General features: G+C 42.3%; 1 protein-coding gene across 7 annotated transcripts in view; it reads left to right on the top strand.

Annotated features, from left to right (window-relative positions):
* CUX1 (cut like homeobox 1) overlaps nucleotides 1-15863 on the top strand; it is a 276966-nt gene that overhangs the window by 33849 nt on the left and 227254 nt on the right. The gene's annotated exons all lie outside the window — the stretch shown is intronic.

Below are 15863 nucleotides of genomic sequence, written 5' to 3'. Positions count from 1 at the left end.
AATATTTGTGATCCTGGAGCATCTGAAACTCATCCTTGCAATGAAATAAATTAGGCCTGGATTCAAAGTATTAAAAAGAAAAATCTGGTTATCAAACTGTTTAGGAGCATGGCAGGGAAAAGCCCAAAAGCTCTTTCCCCCCTCTTTTTCTTTTTTTCCTGCCCTCAAAAGGGAAGTTTGGAGAGGAACTGGTCTGTGTAAGTGTTTAGTTTTCTGTGGTGAAGAAAATAAATGTTTTTGTAAAATTTGCACTTGTGGGAAAGAGAGAAAAGATATCAGTGCGAACATAGTGATATGTGGTTCTTGCTTGGTTTTTTATGAAAAAAAATAATTATGTAGCAAAAGAAATTATGTACAGTCTGAGAAGCACTTGTTTTCTTTCTTGATCTTGTTAAAGCATTTCTTAACACAATGGCTTTTTTTCTCAAGTATTAGCATTAATTACTGAAAATGTTAATAGGTTTTGTGGATTGTACAAGTGGGAAGACTAGCAACAACCTGATATTTCAAAAGAAAATAATATTCCATCCTCTAGATTCAAAGATAATTCAGGAAAGTAATAAAAGCTTGTGAAATCATATGGAGCAAAGCTTTATGTCACTTCACTGCTTCATCAGATAGAAAGCAAATACCTCATTTCATTGGCCAGAACTCTGTGTCTTGGAAATGACCCTGTAATTTTTTATTTTGCAAGTCCCTGATTTTCATGGATTTCAGTGGTGTCTTCCCATCCCTCCTGGAGCAGGAATCTCCCACCCTCTGAGTCTTGGGGCTGCTGCTTCCTGCAGTCAGTGTGCACCAACCATCACTCTGTAAATCACACACTGCAGGGCTTCATTAAAAATTTGGAGAACCATCTTATGACTGGGCTGATGATCTCATTTTATCCATACATGGTACTTATTAAATAAATACCTTTGAAGCATAGGAAACCGTCTGGGAACTGACTTGTGTTTCTTCCTCTGCTCTGTTATCTTAATTTGATTGGTAGGACAGAAGTCCTGAAAATATTTTCTAAGGGAAATATACATTGGAAATAAAGCAGTGCTATTCTTAGATCTCTTTGCAAGCTTCCTACTTTTTTAAAACTTTTTTTTTATAACTTCTCTTTTTTTTCCCTTGTGACTTTGCTGTTCTTCAGGTGCTTTAACTTTGTCTGTACCCTGATTTCCCCTGAGGGGAGGCTTTGGTGAAGTCCTGAGCTCATTTCAGACCCGACTCCAAGGCAGCAGGAGGTTTTCCAAGAACTAATTCTGGCTGTTTCTGTGAGAGTCCTTGTCAGCACATTTTTTTGCTGGAATGGTGAATAAACCCAGGTATTTTTGGTAACAGTGGTACACCACACCTCCAGGGAGCCTGTCCTTTGAGGATGGGTGTGCTTGGAGATTCAGGAATTGCATCTTGTGCACGTTTGTGCCTCAGTCAGGAGGAAGTGTTTGTGCCAGCAGGCCAGGACAGAAGCTCTGGGGAGTGAGCTCTTACTGTTTCACCAGGAAAAATGCTCAGCCTCTCACCTTCTGTGGTCATTACCTGGCTAGCTGGAAGTCAGAGCTGTGAAACCTGACTGGAGGTGTCATCTCCTTGGGTTTGGGTTCCTTTGAAGGCATCCAAAGGAGAGATCCAACCCTTGTGGGCACACTGGGAGGAATCTCCAGCAGGATGCTCAGTGTCCTGCCTCAGAAGGGCCTGGCACCCACAGTGTCCCTCCCTGTCCTAGCAGAGATTGGGGCTCCCCACACATGAAGTTTCCCTATCATGACCTCTCAGTGCTGTATGACCTATGCAATGAAAATGCCTCTTCTGAGCATCCCAAAGAATGATTGGAGCTATTCCTCCTTAATTCAGACCTGCCAGTTCAGACTGGGCCACTCTGTGCTTTAGCAGAGTGTTGCTTGCAGTGTGACATGAGCTCTTAGTTGCCAGGCCTTACAGAGCATCCCTGTGTTAGTAAATTCAACAAATGCTTTGCACAAGGACGTAGCCACTCATCTAAGCCTTAATTTTTACCTGTTGGTGTTGTTACCTGTGCAAAATTTGACAGAGGGAGCTGGAAAACTCCTGATGAAGAGGAGGAGGAACCAACCACCCAGCATTTAGCCCAGCTTGGTGCACATTGTGTTCTGGACTTCCCAAATTGGATTGGAGGTTTTGATTGAAAAGATTGTCAGCACTATGCAAATGAGAGGGAGAAGTGAAAGTGCATCTCGTGCAAGTAATTCCTATGTAGATAATTTGCCATAAAAATTTATATTGCAGTCCTTAAAACCTTCAGAGATTTATTCTGTCTAGGGAAAGGTGATTTATATGGTATTAAAACACTTTTTATGTTCCAGTCCTTTAGATTTAATGTTTATTGCCTATAAAAATGAAATCTTCCTGTGGATATTTAAAAGTTTTGGTACTGTGTGAAATATATATTCAGCTTAGAATATGAAATGCTTTAGAGATGCAGTAAATAAGTGATGGAGTGTTACCTCAGGTTCAGCAGCCTCGGCAGTCCAGCCTTACTCCAGGGCTGAATCCATTATGTAGGTGGCATTTGCTTACCTTAGACATATGGTAAAGGAGAGCATGTAATGGCAGAAGTAATGTGTAATTTTGTCATTCTGTTTTGACTGACTATTTAGGGCTTTGTATATTTGTATATTTGGTTTCTTTGACTGATGTGCAGTATAAAAATGCAGCAGTAGCTTTATTCTTTACCCACAAAGGGCTGGATTAAAGCACAAGATTAGGGCACACTGCAGGAGTGTCAAAAGAAGGAAAGGCATTTTGCATCATTTCTCTAAATATCCTCTACCTGTGGCAATGGGGGAGCAGGACCAGCAGTGCAGGGCACTGCAGTCCCTGTGGATGGATGGGCAAGGAGGAGTCTATTTCTCATCTAGCTGTTGGTGATTTTTGCTATCTCTGGTATTGTCTGGGCAGAGACACAGTAGAAACTGTACTGCTTTGAAAGCAAAATTCTCAACCTCACCCTCTCCCCTTTTATCATGGACAGTTTTCTAAAGCATAATCTATCTGTCTAGAAATGTGTCAAATACAAAGCATGGAGGATAGAGCAGCAGATCAAGTGAGGCTTTACACAAAAATAGGAAAGTGTGTGTAGGTGTTTGTTTTGCCTTGTAGCTTCTGTAATGGTGGTGCCCTGGAGAAGGAGCTGAGGTAACAAGCTTTGCTCCTTCCCAAACATTTCCCAGCCTTTCAGGGTCCATCCCACAGCAAACCTGAGCCACATCAACCCTAAACAGTGTCCTGCTGAGGGAGACTGAGGAGAGGCTGGCAAGTCTTTTGGGGATTTTTTGTCTGCAGTTGCAGGTGGATGGCTGCACATGGAGCACAAAGAGTAAAGGTTGATTTCCAGTCACGTAACTCGTGCACCCAGAGACGATGCTGAGGAATCACCAGCAGTGCTGTGTTTACATCAAACAGCAGGCAGCTCTCCCTCCCCAAACTGCTGTTTTCTAGCAGGAATTGAACATTCCTGTGGCTGCCTGGCTGGATTCCCCTGGAGCCCCAAGGCCTGGTCCCCAGTTCTCACACCTCTGCCTCCTCCCCGTGTGGGAAGGGATGGGATGCAACGGGGATGTCGCAATGCCAGGCAGCCAAGGGGATGGCAGCAGTTCAAGAGGAACTCTGCTGAAACTTCCCAGGGCTGTAACTGTCTGTGCCCTGGCACATGAGAGCCAAGGAAGCATTGGAGCAGCAGCAGAAGGCAGGGATGTAAATGCAGCACTTGATGCTGCATGTTCAGCCAAGGTGTTTTGTTTGGTGTGTAGAGGCGAAGCCAAGGTGTCCTCAGGTCTAAGGTAAGGCAGCTCTCAGAATGGGGCAGACAACAAAACATACCAAAGAAATACCAGAATAAAACCAGAAAATACAAAGGCAACTAACCAAGCTCCCAACAAAACCTAACACACCCCTCCATTTTTATTCTGGTCTGCAGAAGAGCTTTGGGAAGCCAGGATCATATTCTAAATGTCTTTTTGCTAGGTGTTGTGAAAGAAGTGTTTATAGGGTTGAGAAATATGATTTAGCTAAACTTAAGTAAAAAGCTGTAGCTGGAGAAATACTCAGGCATTATCTGGTGGTTGTTGGTCTTGGTTCCCTCATTGCCCAGGTTTACATCTCTAACCTGAGGTGACTGCTGCATTTCAGGCTTTCTCTTCCCCCAGTGCTGATTCTGTGGATCCAGAGAATTTTCTGCAAGGTGTTCTCACTCATCTGCTTTGGATGCCTGTCCATAATGCAAAAATTAAATTCTCACATTTTTTTTGTGTACTGAAATCTGAAAATCCTTGAGAGGTTATAGGCACTCTGGAATGCTGCTGTTAGAACAGATGTCTACAGATGTCTATGTGTAGAAAAAAATTACTCTTTTATTTAGATTATCCTTTGTACTTATCGCCCAGATACACTGCCAAAACCCAGCTCTGGTGGTCTGATAATTCCATGCTTTTGTGGAGTTTCATATTTGTTCACTTGCTGCTTTTGCAATAAGCTTAGTAGCTACATGTACACCCAGAAATGAATTTTCTTTTAAATACATGAATGTTCTTTAGCTACATCTTTTTTTTCGTCTTTTCCTAATCATGAAGGATCTAAACTGAGCAAGAAAGAAAATCAGTTTCAAAGTGAAACCTCTGTTGTTTGATACAATGTGTAGCATGTTGTGTCATCTCAAAAAAGGCATTTTTGGATCAGTTTCATATTGTCAGGCCTGGGGCTTTATAGTATTCCATCAGTTTTCTCAGCAGAAGTGTTTGCTGGCATTTGGATGAGGGTGTCCAACCTCTTGTCTGCATATTTGAAAGCTAAAATTTGGCTTCTCTTCAAGAGTGTCTGGATAAATGATGGAGGTACTAGAGGCAGTGAATCTGAGAGAGGAGCTCAGAGGTAATCCAGCTATTTATTTGTGGTTTGCTGGAAAAGCACATGGGGATGGAGAATGGCAACATCAGCTTCAGGCTCTTCACTAAAAACCTGCAGTTTGCTGTTGTGTCACAAAATTCAGTATTGGTTTGGGGTCAGAAATGTGTTTGTGATTAAATACATAATATAGATAGGACATTGTTCATGAGGACCTGACTTTTGTTCCTGAAGGACTCTGATAATCCTAGAATCATAAAACAGTTGGGTTGGAGGGCACCTTGAAGATCATCTACTTGGTTTCAGCCACAGCAAAAGAGAGGGGAGGTATTTCCATTTTATCAGGAAGTGGTTCTCTTTATTTCAGTTTTCATAGAGGATAGAAAAATGTGTGTGTATTTATATATGGACTGAAAATTGCTGTATGACAGAGTGCCTGGCAAAGACACAAACATAAATGATTTCTTGGTAACGAGATCACTTGTGTCCCTGGTACATCATCTACCTCCCCAAACTGATGGCAAGCAAAAATTACTGTATTGGAGAGAACTGTATTTGTAGTTTCTTTCTGAGCGTGGGGAGGGAATGAAGTAATCTGTTCCATCAGCTTGTAAAACTGAGCTAATTAACAGACAATCAGCACTGATTGAGACAGCTGCATTCTTTACTGCGGGATTGTAAACACAGAGTCTTCACAGAATTGTTTTTACTGCCCTAAAGTGCAAGAAATTGAAATTGTATTTGATAGCCAAAATTAAGGACTTTTTAGTGCCAGTGTATCATGGCGAGGTTGACAGTGCCACTGCAGCTAAATCTGTTGTTTTCATTCTAGGGTGATTTGTTACAGTGAATAGTGGAGGAATTCTGTAAATTATCACCAAACATTTTTTTTTGCTTGGTTAAAAAAGTGTTTCAGCTGTCCTGTCTACCTTAGTTGTGATCATGGAGCAAATAGATATTGGCTGTCCATGGCTTGGAGGCATCTCCTGATTGGAAATGCCAGATTTGCAGTGTTTAAAAACTATTTTATAAATGCCTTTCTTAATGCATCACTTCTGGAAGGTCTTTAAATATTTCCTGATGTACAGTTTAGGGTATGCTATTAGAAATGTTGATTTAAAAACAGTCAGTCCATGTTAAAAATACAGAGAATAGTCCTTGTGGCTCTGAACCAGCACCATTATTAGCATGAAGCATGTTAGTTTTTGTTAAATGCAGTTCTGGCTGCTGTCAGCTCCAATCCAGCCTCCTTGTGACTGCACACCAGCTAATTTTACTCCATGAGTCAATTCTGCTATTTTCCTTTTCATGTCACAGAAAATGAGCTTAACTAAGTACTGCAATATGTTGTTGGGAAACACCTAGAAAAGGCATTCTGCATTCCACCGCCTCTGCCTCTTGATTTCACTTCAGTGTGAAGTGGGCTTGGTGTCTATTTATGCTGGACTGTAGTCATCCAGATTAAACAGAAAAAGCTGTAAAAAATCTCTGAAAGGCTTCAAAATCTAGTCTTCTCTTTAATTGTCCAAAATATGTCACGTTTGCTATTGGCATTAAATGCCAGATAGACGTTTCTCACCGTGTGTTGTCATGCCAAACTGAGTCAGTGTTTGGGATTTAGATCAGAAAGGACACTAAGAAGCCTAAATGGGACTTTTTAGTAGTAGGAAAAGCCTAAATAAAGAATTTGTTGCTTTCTTGTTTCCTATTTATATCTATAATTTTTTAGAAAACATCCACCAATTGCATTCACAGACAACTTCTCAAAAAAAAAGCTGTATTTTTTCCCATCATGGGAAACTGCCTAAACCTTACAGCAGTGCCCAGAAAGTCAACAAACTCAGACCAAGGGAGGAAGCATGTTAGTCAGGAGTCAAGGACCGTTCCCTGGAAACCCTCTGCCAAATACTTTTCCTGCTTAAATTGTTTATCAAACAGCAATTTCATTTGCCAGTAATTTTCTTCTGATCTTGTTTTTGTTACTACTGATTTCTTAACACAAGTTCCCCATCCAGCTTCCTCTGTGTCCCTGTCCCGTGCCCACTGCTCCATGGGGCTGCTGAGCAGGGAGCAAAGACCTCCAGTGAAGGAAAAAATCAGAATTTAAATGTGTCCCTGGATCAGCAGTAAAAGGGGAGGTGAAATTGGGCCCGCTAGAAGGGAAGCATTTCCATTATATATTTTATAGGTTTTCCCTAGTGCACATGCCTGTGGTTTAGGATTTTAAACTTATAACAACAAAAAATTCCAAGTTATGCCTAGCCCCATCTTTCCAAACCATATTTGTCATGGTAGGATAGTTTATTCATCCATTATCCCATTTCTGCAATGCCCAAAAACATGAAAAGGGAGCAAAACACAAGGTGATTAGTTCAAGTCCGTGGTAATTTTTTCCCATCCCTGAAGGAATTACTTTGTTGAAATGTGGTTTTAAAAGTATTTTTAGGTTGCTTTTTCAGTGTGTATTTATACTTTTGTTGGTAAATATTTTATATCCCAATGTTAGGAAACGGCTGAAGTAGCTTTGAGATTGGAAATTGCATTTGTAGACTGAAGGATTATTGAGTGGTGGCTGGAATGGACTCAGTCTGTAATGGTTACCCTTGTTTAAAAAATTAAAATTAATAACACATTTAATCAAATAAAAATTGTGAATTTTTGTTCTAGAAGACAGCATAGTTAGGAGTTGGGAGAAGTTAACTAAAAGCTGAGCGACGAGTTCGTTTTCCTTTAGAATAAAAATAAAAACCTTGAGTTTGTTTATTTTTTTCTTTTTCAAACAGCACGTTCCCAGAACTCACACTGAAACACACCTGTGTGTGTGTATATATTATTGATTTATTGGTGGCAACCTGTACAGCAAGTTATAAATCCTGGGCTGTGTTACAGGACGTGTCTTGCTTAAAGCCTGGTCATGCTTCATTTACCAGCACAGCTCAGGCTGGAAACCAGAGTAACTCAATCCTTTAAATGATGTAACAGAGCTTAGTTAAAGAGTTGAACTTTATGATACTTAAACCACTCCTTTAAGACTAGGTTTTACTTTGATCTGTGGTCAAAAGAATTATTTAATGCAGCTTATGAATCTGATCTTTCTTGGAAGTAAGACATTTGCTGAAGGTGTGTTATTACAAAATGGCAGAATAATCTCCTTCCTGCTGAGCATGGGCTGCTGCACTTGGGCTTCAGACAAATGGCAAGAGTAGTGCATTTAGTAGTTTGTTTAATTAAGTAGTAGTTTAATTGCCTTTTCTTTTATATGTTTTTCCAACTTACGGCCCAAAACTCTTTTTAAAATCGTCTACCAAAAAATTTCATTTGTGGTTCATGGGTGCTGTGCATCTCCTGGCTCCCAATTTGCTGGGATCAGGAGCACAGTGAAGGTGTTTGATGGTTGGCTCATGGGTGCTGTGCACCTCCTGTGTGGTTTGCTGGGATCAGGAGCACAGTGAAGGTGTTTGATGGTTGGTTCATGGGTTCTGTGCATCTCCTGGCTCCCAATTTGCTGGGATCAGGAGCACAGTGAAGGTGTTTGATGGTTGGCTCATGGGTGCTGTGCATCTCCTGGCTCCCAATTTGCTGGGATCAGGAGCACAGTGAAGGTGTTTGATGGTTGGCTCATGGGTGCTGTGCATCTCCTGGCTCCCAGTTTGCTGGGATCACAAACGTGGTGGTGTGGAGGGATAGAATGTAAGAAAATAGATAGTGCAGAAGGTAATCTCACCCCTGAGGAGTTGCAGCTGCACTAATTATCAAAGATTAGGAACAGGCCTGCCCTTAACAGGCCACAGCTGTGTCCAATGAGGATGAGTGCTACAAAAGAGTGGGGTAGCTGGGTGAGGAGAGAGTTGAGGTTTGTTGCCTGTGCTGTGAAGGATTCAGTGCTGTGTGGAGTTGCCCATGAGAAGTTACCAAGATGGTGTGGAACTTCTGCAGTAAGATAAGAGCATGGTGGAGCTGTCTGTTCTCCCTCAGTGTCCTTCTCCATTCCCTGTGTGTGTGTGGAGGGCTGAGGAGGGGACAGGGGACATTCCTCCTGTCCCTGCTGCCTGTGACAGAAGCAGAGGGGATGGGAAGGGCAGCCTGGCCTGCTGAGACCATCATCTCCACACTGGTTTTTAATGTTCTCTGTGGCCCCTTCAGCCATGGGTAGTTGGCTGCTGTGGTGTGGTCAGAGCTGTGGTCAGCATGGCCACTGCCTTTGTGCTTTGGTCAGCCTCTGATCAACCAGCCACACAGGAGACCAAGCAGATGGATTTGGCACTGGGTGTTGCCCAGGCAAGGGCTGTGCAAGCAGCAGTGAGTTTTTCCTTTGGTTTCCCATAATTTATTTCATTTGGCAGAAGAAGATGCAGTTTGAATCCCCACCGCCCTGTAGCTGCCCTCAAAGTCACACATATTAAGCTAAGGCATTTTTTTTGTTTCTTTCACAGTGATTAACCAGCATGTACATGATGAACTTAATTTTAGCTGTAGAAAGCCAGCACAGGGCAGTTGAGCAGGTGTTCACAGGGTTGTATTGTGATTTTACACCACAGCCAGTGCATGGTGGGTGAGCAGATTGCTCCAAGCTGGAGCAGCCCTCACCACTTCCCACTGTCCCCTTGCTATATCCATCTGAAATCCTCCCTTCTGGGGAGCCTCACTGCAGCAACACTTAAATTAACTCATTACTTTTTGGTTTTTTTCTGTTGTGGGTATTGAAGCAACGGGTCTGAACTTTTGTTTTTTAAGTGGAAGAGTGTGAAATGGTGCTGTGGGAAGTGGGTGAAGCTGTAGGCAGCTCCCCAGCAGGATGGGAGCTGTGGCTGGCTGGGGATGTGCTGTGCTTGCAAAACCTAGGGAGCCCCCTCCCCAGCAAACACTCACTTTTACACTCACAAATTTCACTTTTTAGGAAATTTATGTCCAAAGTGCGATGAAGTGCAATGCAAAATCAAGCAGAGTTTTAAGGAACCGTGGAGTGGGTTTGCTGACAGATTCCTGCTGGGTATTGAGCCCCAACTGTGGGTCTTGGGTGAGGTGATGGAAGCTGGTGGTTTCACACTGTGGAATTCCTGGGGCAAGGCTGGGGGATGCAGAGGGCAGGGAGTGCTGCTGCCTCTGGGAAAATCCACCCTCCCAGGTGGGTTTTAGCTCACCCAGTGCTCAAGGTGAGGGCTGAGGGGAGGGTGGACCTGGTGGGAACAAAGGGAGTGGTGATACTCTGGGGTAGAAACTGAGCAGCAGCAGCAGGAGAGGAGCTTTGGGGTGAAGGCTGAGGGTGCTGTGAATGAAGCCTGAGCCTTATTTCTTATTTCACATCACCCCTCTGGTGCCACTGTGAGCAGGGCTGGAGACCCTCATGCCTGGGACTTGTGCAGTCATTCTGAACCTGGGTTTGAGGAGGATGGAAAGAGAGTAAGTAATGCTGGAAGAAGTAAAACTACCTTTTGAGACAAATAGGCAGTGTTTCATTATTTTCTTGAGTGAGAGAAAAGGTTTGTTCAGTACAGACCTTTGGCATTGGATAGTCTCCAGTTCTTTACATTTTCTAAAAAGTTCTGAATTCAAGGTGTAGAAGAAAAGACAGGAATAATCATCTCAACTCTGGCACTGCCAAACTTTTCCTCTCACAGTGCATTTATTGCTGGCATCAATATCTGTGTGGCTTCTTTCTGCTGATTGCAGCTCCTTTTGAAAAGCCAGTGCTACCTTTCCCCTCTTGCAAGATAGTTTGATAGGCTCTGCCTGCATTTGTGGCAGTGGCTGTTCTTGTTGTGAGCAGACAAAGCCACAACACCCTTTCTTTTTACTTTTTTTTTTTGTGGGTTTTTTTTGTTGTTGTTGTTGTTTGTTTGTTTTTTAGTAGCCTGCTAATTAAGATAATTTTATTGATGGCTCCATTGGCACCTCTGTTCTTGCCCTTTGTTCTTATGCAGTGGCCACCACACACACGTGGACTCCCTGTCCCAAAAGCATTGAGTAGAGCCCTAAATTTGTTCCAGTTAAAGCTTGTTTAAAAACTTATTTGGAGTCAAATTACTTCAGTATGTGGAATAAAATGTGTTTATTGAAATTTTCTAAGTAATTCTGTGTGTGAAAGGTACTTGCATCAGTTTGCCAAGTGGCAGAATGCTTTCTAAGAAATGTGTTTTAATGCTTGTGGGTTTTTACTATTTTTTTCCTTCCCATGGGAGTGTAAATTACAGGTATTCTGCTCTTTGTTATTTGTTCAGCAATTACTGCTGAGGTGTAAGATGGCATCCTGGTTTTTGAGATGTTGCTCTCCTGTTGAACTGTTTGGTCTTTCCTTTTGCTTGTTTTAGAGAGAGGCTTTACACCAAGGCTCGCACAAACTCTGCTCACAGAATCCTTACCATGTTTTACCTTTCTAAGCACTTTCAGCTCAGAATTGGGGCTGGCCTTTTACAGTCAAAACAGACATTAATGAAAATTCCCAGTGTCAGCTCTGTGGTTTCTCCCCCAGTCATAATCTAGAGCTTTATCAGGTGAACATGGCTTTGTTTTTCCAGAGTAACACACCAAGCTTGTAAAGCAGTTTATAATTTCTGAACTATTTTGAAATACTTACATAATTGGTATGTTGATTTCTGGATAGGTGCAAATGATGGAGTTTTGAGACTGAAGGGTGGGTTGCCCCATGGAGCAGTCAGGGAAATGTAAAATTTCCCCAAGACAAGTAGGCTGGGAGTGTGCAGAGTTGTGCCAGATGCTTCTACATTGGTGTCATCCTGGCACCAGGAAATTTTCCTTTAATAGGAAATTAAAAATTGCAAAAAGCTACATTGAGAGCTTTGATACATCTGACAAATGCACTCCTGTGAGAGGATGAAAACAGAAATGAAACTTCTGAAAATTCCTTTCAGTAGCAGATTATCAGTAGACTGGGGAACTGATTGAACTGGCGATAAAGGGAAATACCTTAAGTACACAGAAACAGGATTTCAGGGGAAGTGGTTAATGCTGCATTTACTGGTAGAAAATTCCTGATCTACATGAAGTTGTGGTTTATGTTGCTCATTGTAATAAGTAAAATGAGTTTATGGTGAATCCCAGAATCATTAAGGTTGGAAAAGGCCTCTGAGATCATCAAATCCAACTCAACCAGAGCACTGAGTGCCATGTCCAGTTGCTTCTTCAACCTTTCCAGGGGTGGGGACTCCACCACCTCCCTGGGCAGCCCATTCCAATGCTTGACCACCTTTTCTATGAAAAAATTCTTTTTGGTGTCCTGTTAATCTCTGCAGCCATGCTTAAGGCTTTCAAAGGCACAGCTTAGGCTTTGCATTCCATGGAATAAATAATCAGTTTGTCCTAAAGTTGTGATATGTGTTTCTTGCTCCACTGTAGGAGCTTTGTGGTAAATGCAGCAAGGATTAAACATTTAAATATGGGAGAATTACAAAACTTTGGGATACAGTTATGTCACAGCACTTAGAGATGGTTATTACAGGTTTTTGTCACTTCTTCCATGTGGGCCATGGGAGTACTGGTTCAAAGCAGAGACTGAGGACTAGTTCTGGTTGTTGGAGCAGCTTTTGGGGGAATTGGGATGCTCAAGTGTGGTGGTTTCTTTGTTTGTGAAATGCCCAGGGCAGTGGCCAGTAACTGGTAGAAGTGGGTGAGGGAACAGAAACTTCATAAATAGCCAAGCAAGTTCAATTTCTTTCCAAAATTGTTTTCCTTAGTGAGTAATTTTTAGGATTCACCTTTGAGAGCAGCCACCCAGCAGCTCCCAGGTCTCAGGAATGGAAGAGCTGACTTGAATCTTCTTCTTATGGAAAGGACAGGCCTTGTTGTGTTTAACTGGTCAGTGGTGCAGCCCTGCTGCTGGGTGATTATCAAAGAATGCATCTGGTAGGCAAAGACATGTCAGCAGCAAAGGAAAACAGCCTTGAAACTCGCCTGCAATGAGCCTGCAGTTTCATAATTACTTGGGGTCGTGCTAATTGCAGGCTGGTGCCCAAAGGGGGATTCCACAGCTCTCCCACCTCCCTGCTGCAGTGGTGCCACTCCCGTGGGCACAGCTGGCCCTGCACAGGGAGCTGGCTCAGGGCAGAAGGTGGGAAGGGAAGGGTGAGATGTTTCCAGCAGGATCCCCCTGCTCTGCTGGGTCCCTGGCAGCCACTTCACCCTGGGGTGACAGAGGCAGGGTGAGCAGGGAGCCCAGCAGGGCCTGGAGGTTCCTGAGTTAAGAGAGCCCAGTGATCGTTGTTACACTGCATGGTGGAACTGACCCTCCTAGTTTTAGATTTTTTATTTCTATCAAGGAGGACATAAATTCACTCCAAGGTGATTGTTGTTACACTGCATAGTGGAATTGACCCTCCTAGTTTTAGATTTTTTATTTCTATACTGCCTGAAAGAAAACCTTTAATGTTTGTTTTCTGGGGACTGTTTCTAATGACTCCCACACTTAGGAGCATAAGACTTTCTTGTCTCCTCTCCTCCCACTGCCTCCCTCCCACCCCCAGTAAATTTACTGAAATGGGTCAAAGTAGAAACCCTGGAGAGAGTTCTTTAGTTATCTCTGAACTGTGCCTGCCCTAAATCGATGGGACTTTGGGGCAGGGGGAGGGATAATGGTCTTGCTTGTTCTCTCCAATGTGCTCCAAGCAGTGGCTCCCTTTCTGCAGGTGGCTCTTTTTGGGCCACAAAGTTCATTAGCCACTGTTGAATCATCAGCTTCAGAACTGAAGCTTCCAGGCTTTGAATCCTTTCCACAGCCAGGTCACTGCTGCAACACCTTTGAGCCCTGGTTTTTGTTTGCTTTTCATTGGAGTCCTTTTGATTTCAAAGGAAGGGATGAAGGATGATACTGAGACAAGGGCTCCTCTTTTTGACTCTCCAACACACCTCTCTCTGTGCAGAATTATGTCTCCTTTTACTTGTTATCTAGAGAGTGATTGCAAAGCTTGGGGAAGTGTTTATGTCTGAGTGTTACAATGTACTCAGATCTGAAATATTGATGTTATTACTATTTGCTCCTTAAAATGAGCTTGCTTGCAGAAATAATGCATTGGCCACATTAAATTTTTTTTAAAAGATTAGGCTATCTCATAAGATTAAATCACAAAAGTATGAAAAATCTGTCATTAGTCCTTGTGGGTTGTAAACCTGTATCTATTATTAGGTTTAAATAAATGAAACTTGCATTGTACACTGTTCAGATCAAGTAAGGAAGAAAAGATTTGCAATTGTCCAAACAGTTTTGATTTGGGTCTTATTACCTATGACATGGCTTGAAGATTTAATACCTTCTTTTGTATCAGATCATGGGGTTAGATACCTGGAATTGCATCTCACACTCTGAGCTGCCCATCAGTGCAAGATGTGGAGCTCCAGAGTGAGACAGCTCAGTGCAGTGTGAGCTGTGCCTGGTGTGCCACAGGAGGAAATGTTTTGTGGGCAGGAATGACCAGACCTGTCCCAGAAGGAATTCAGAAGGTGAAGGGAAAGATTCTGGTGTAAGTGCACCATGGCACTGGTATCAGTCAGGCAGTGAGGTGAGAAAGTTCTTTGTCATTTGCTCCCTGACTCTTCATGGTAGCACAAAATATGGAATTTATTCCTTTTTTATCCAGTTGTTTTTCTTTCTTGTCTCTAAACTTGGAAGCACAGGTCTTTAAAACCTCCATTGCTCAGGTTCCTTGCTAGGGATTGATACCAGAAACCAAACACTTGGTTCTTTGCTCCACTGAAATTCCCTCTTACTTCATGATTTGTGTTTTCTTTGCTTGGCTCTAAATGTGTGCTTCCTTTTTAAATATAGTTTTCCAAGTTTCTGGCCGTACCAGATTGTTTATATTTTTTAAAAGCCTTCTGCTTAGCCGTTATATTGCTCTTTATAGTTCTGCTTAACCACATTGGTTTCTGTTGCTCTTTTTTCTTGCATAAACTTAGCTGGGATGAATTTCAAATGTGGTTTATCCAACTGTTAAGTATTTCCCACTTTTCTGCAATAGATTTCACATATGTTACAGAATTCCAAACCAAGATCTGGTGGACATATTGCCCTGTTTCTTTACCCAAAGTCAGATATAGAAGGATTTTTAAGCATTTCAGTGACAATATTTAGGTCACTGGTTCCAGCATGCTGCTTGGCTTCAAATCCATTTGTCATATTGAGCTGGTTTCCAAGTATTAGGATAACTATGGTCCATATATTTATTTAAAAATCTTAATTTTGTGTTAATCATCCTAAATAAGGAAAAAAATATTGGTCCTCTTGAGTTGGGAGCTCAAAAGGTTTTTTTATTTTCCATCCAGAGGTCAAACTGTGGAGTTCCATAAGACACATCTGCATCCATCCAGGATTTATACATTCAAAAATGTATCCAAAATTAGGAATTGGGTGTTTTCAGAGTATTTAGATGGTAATATTTGTATCTAGTAACAAGTCAGCAACTTGACCTCCTATTTGGGGTCTGGTATTAGACCTGACAGGAGGTCCCAGGCTTGTGCTTTTGGTCCCTTACTCAGATGGTTGAGTAATGAACAAATTCCAGAAATGTGGCAAATTTCTGGTAGAAAACTGGAGAATATTGGGGGTTTTGCAGGCAGGTTGGAGGGATGAGGTGAAGGTAGCCTTGCTCTAGCATGTTGTTCTCACTTTTCATGAACCTTTCTCACAGCCAGGTTTTTCTCTTTTTGAATTAATAAGGGGATAAAGCAGTGCCAAATTTATGAATTCTTGATTCTCCCAGTGACTTGGGGAGCAATGTCTGTAGCTGAATGGAGAGGTTTGCCTTTATTTTTTTCATACTATGTGGAAATGCTGCAGAAGCAGCACAAAGTGACACAGAAGATTGAGTGTTGTTGGTTTATGCACCGATAAGTGACCCGTTCAATCTATTATGGTGACATTTGGAGGCACAGCACTGAGTGGAGGAATTGGGATGGGGATAAAACACTTGGAAAAAGCTGGAAAACAGTGGGAGCTGTGCTTCAGCTTAGCAGAAACTGTTGGAAGATAATCTGGCATTCATCAG

This window comes from Agelaius phoeniceus, chromosome 20, assembly GCF_051311805.1.
Source record: "Agelaius phoeniceus isolate bAgePho1 chromosome 20, bAgePho1.hap1, whole genome shotgun sequence".
Taxonomy (NCBI): Eukaryota; Metazoa; Chordata; class Aves; order Passeriformes; family Icteridae; genus Agelaius; species Agelaius phoeniceus.
Note: the sequence above shows the minus strand (reverse complement) of the source record. Positions and strands in the feature narration are given on the sequence as shown.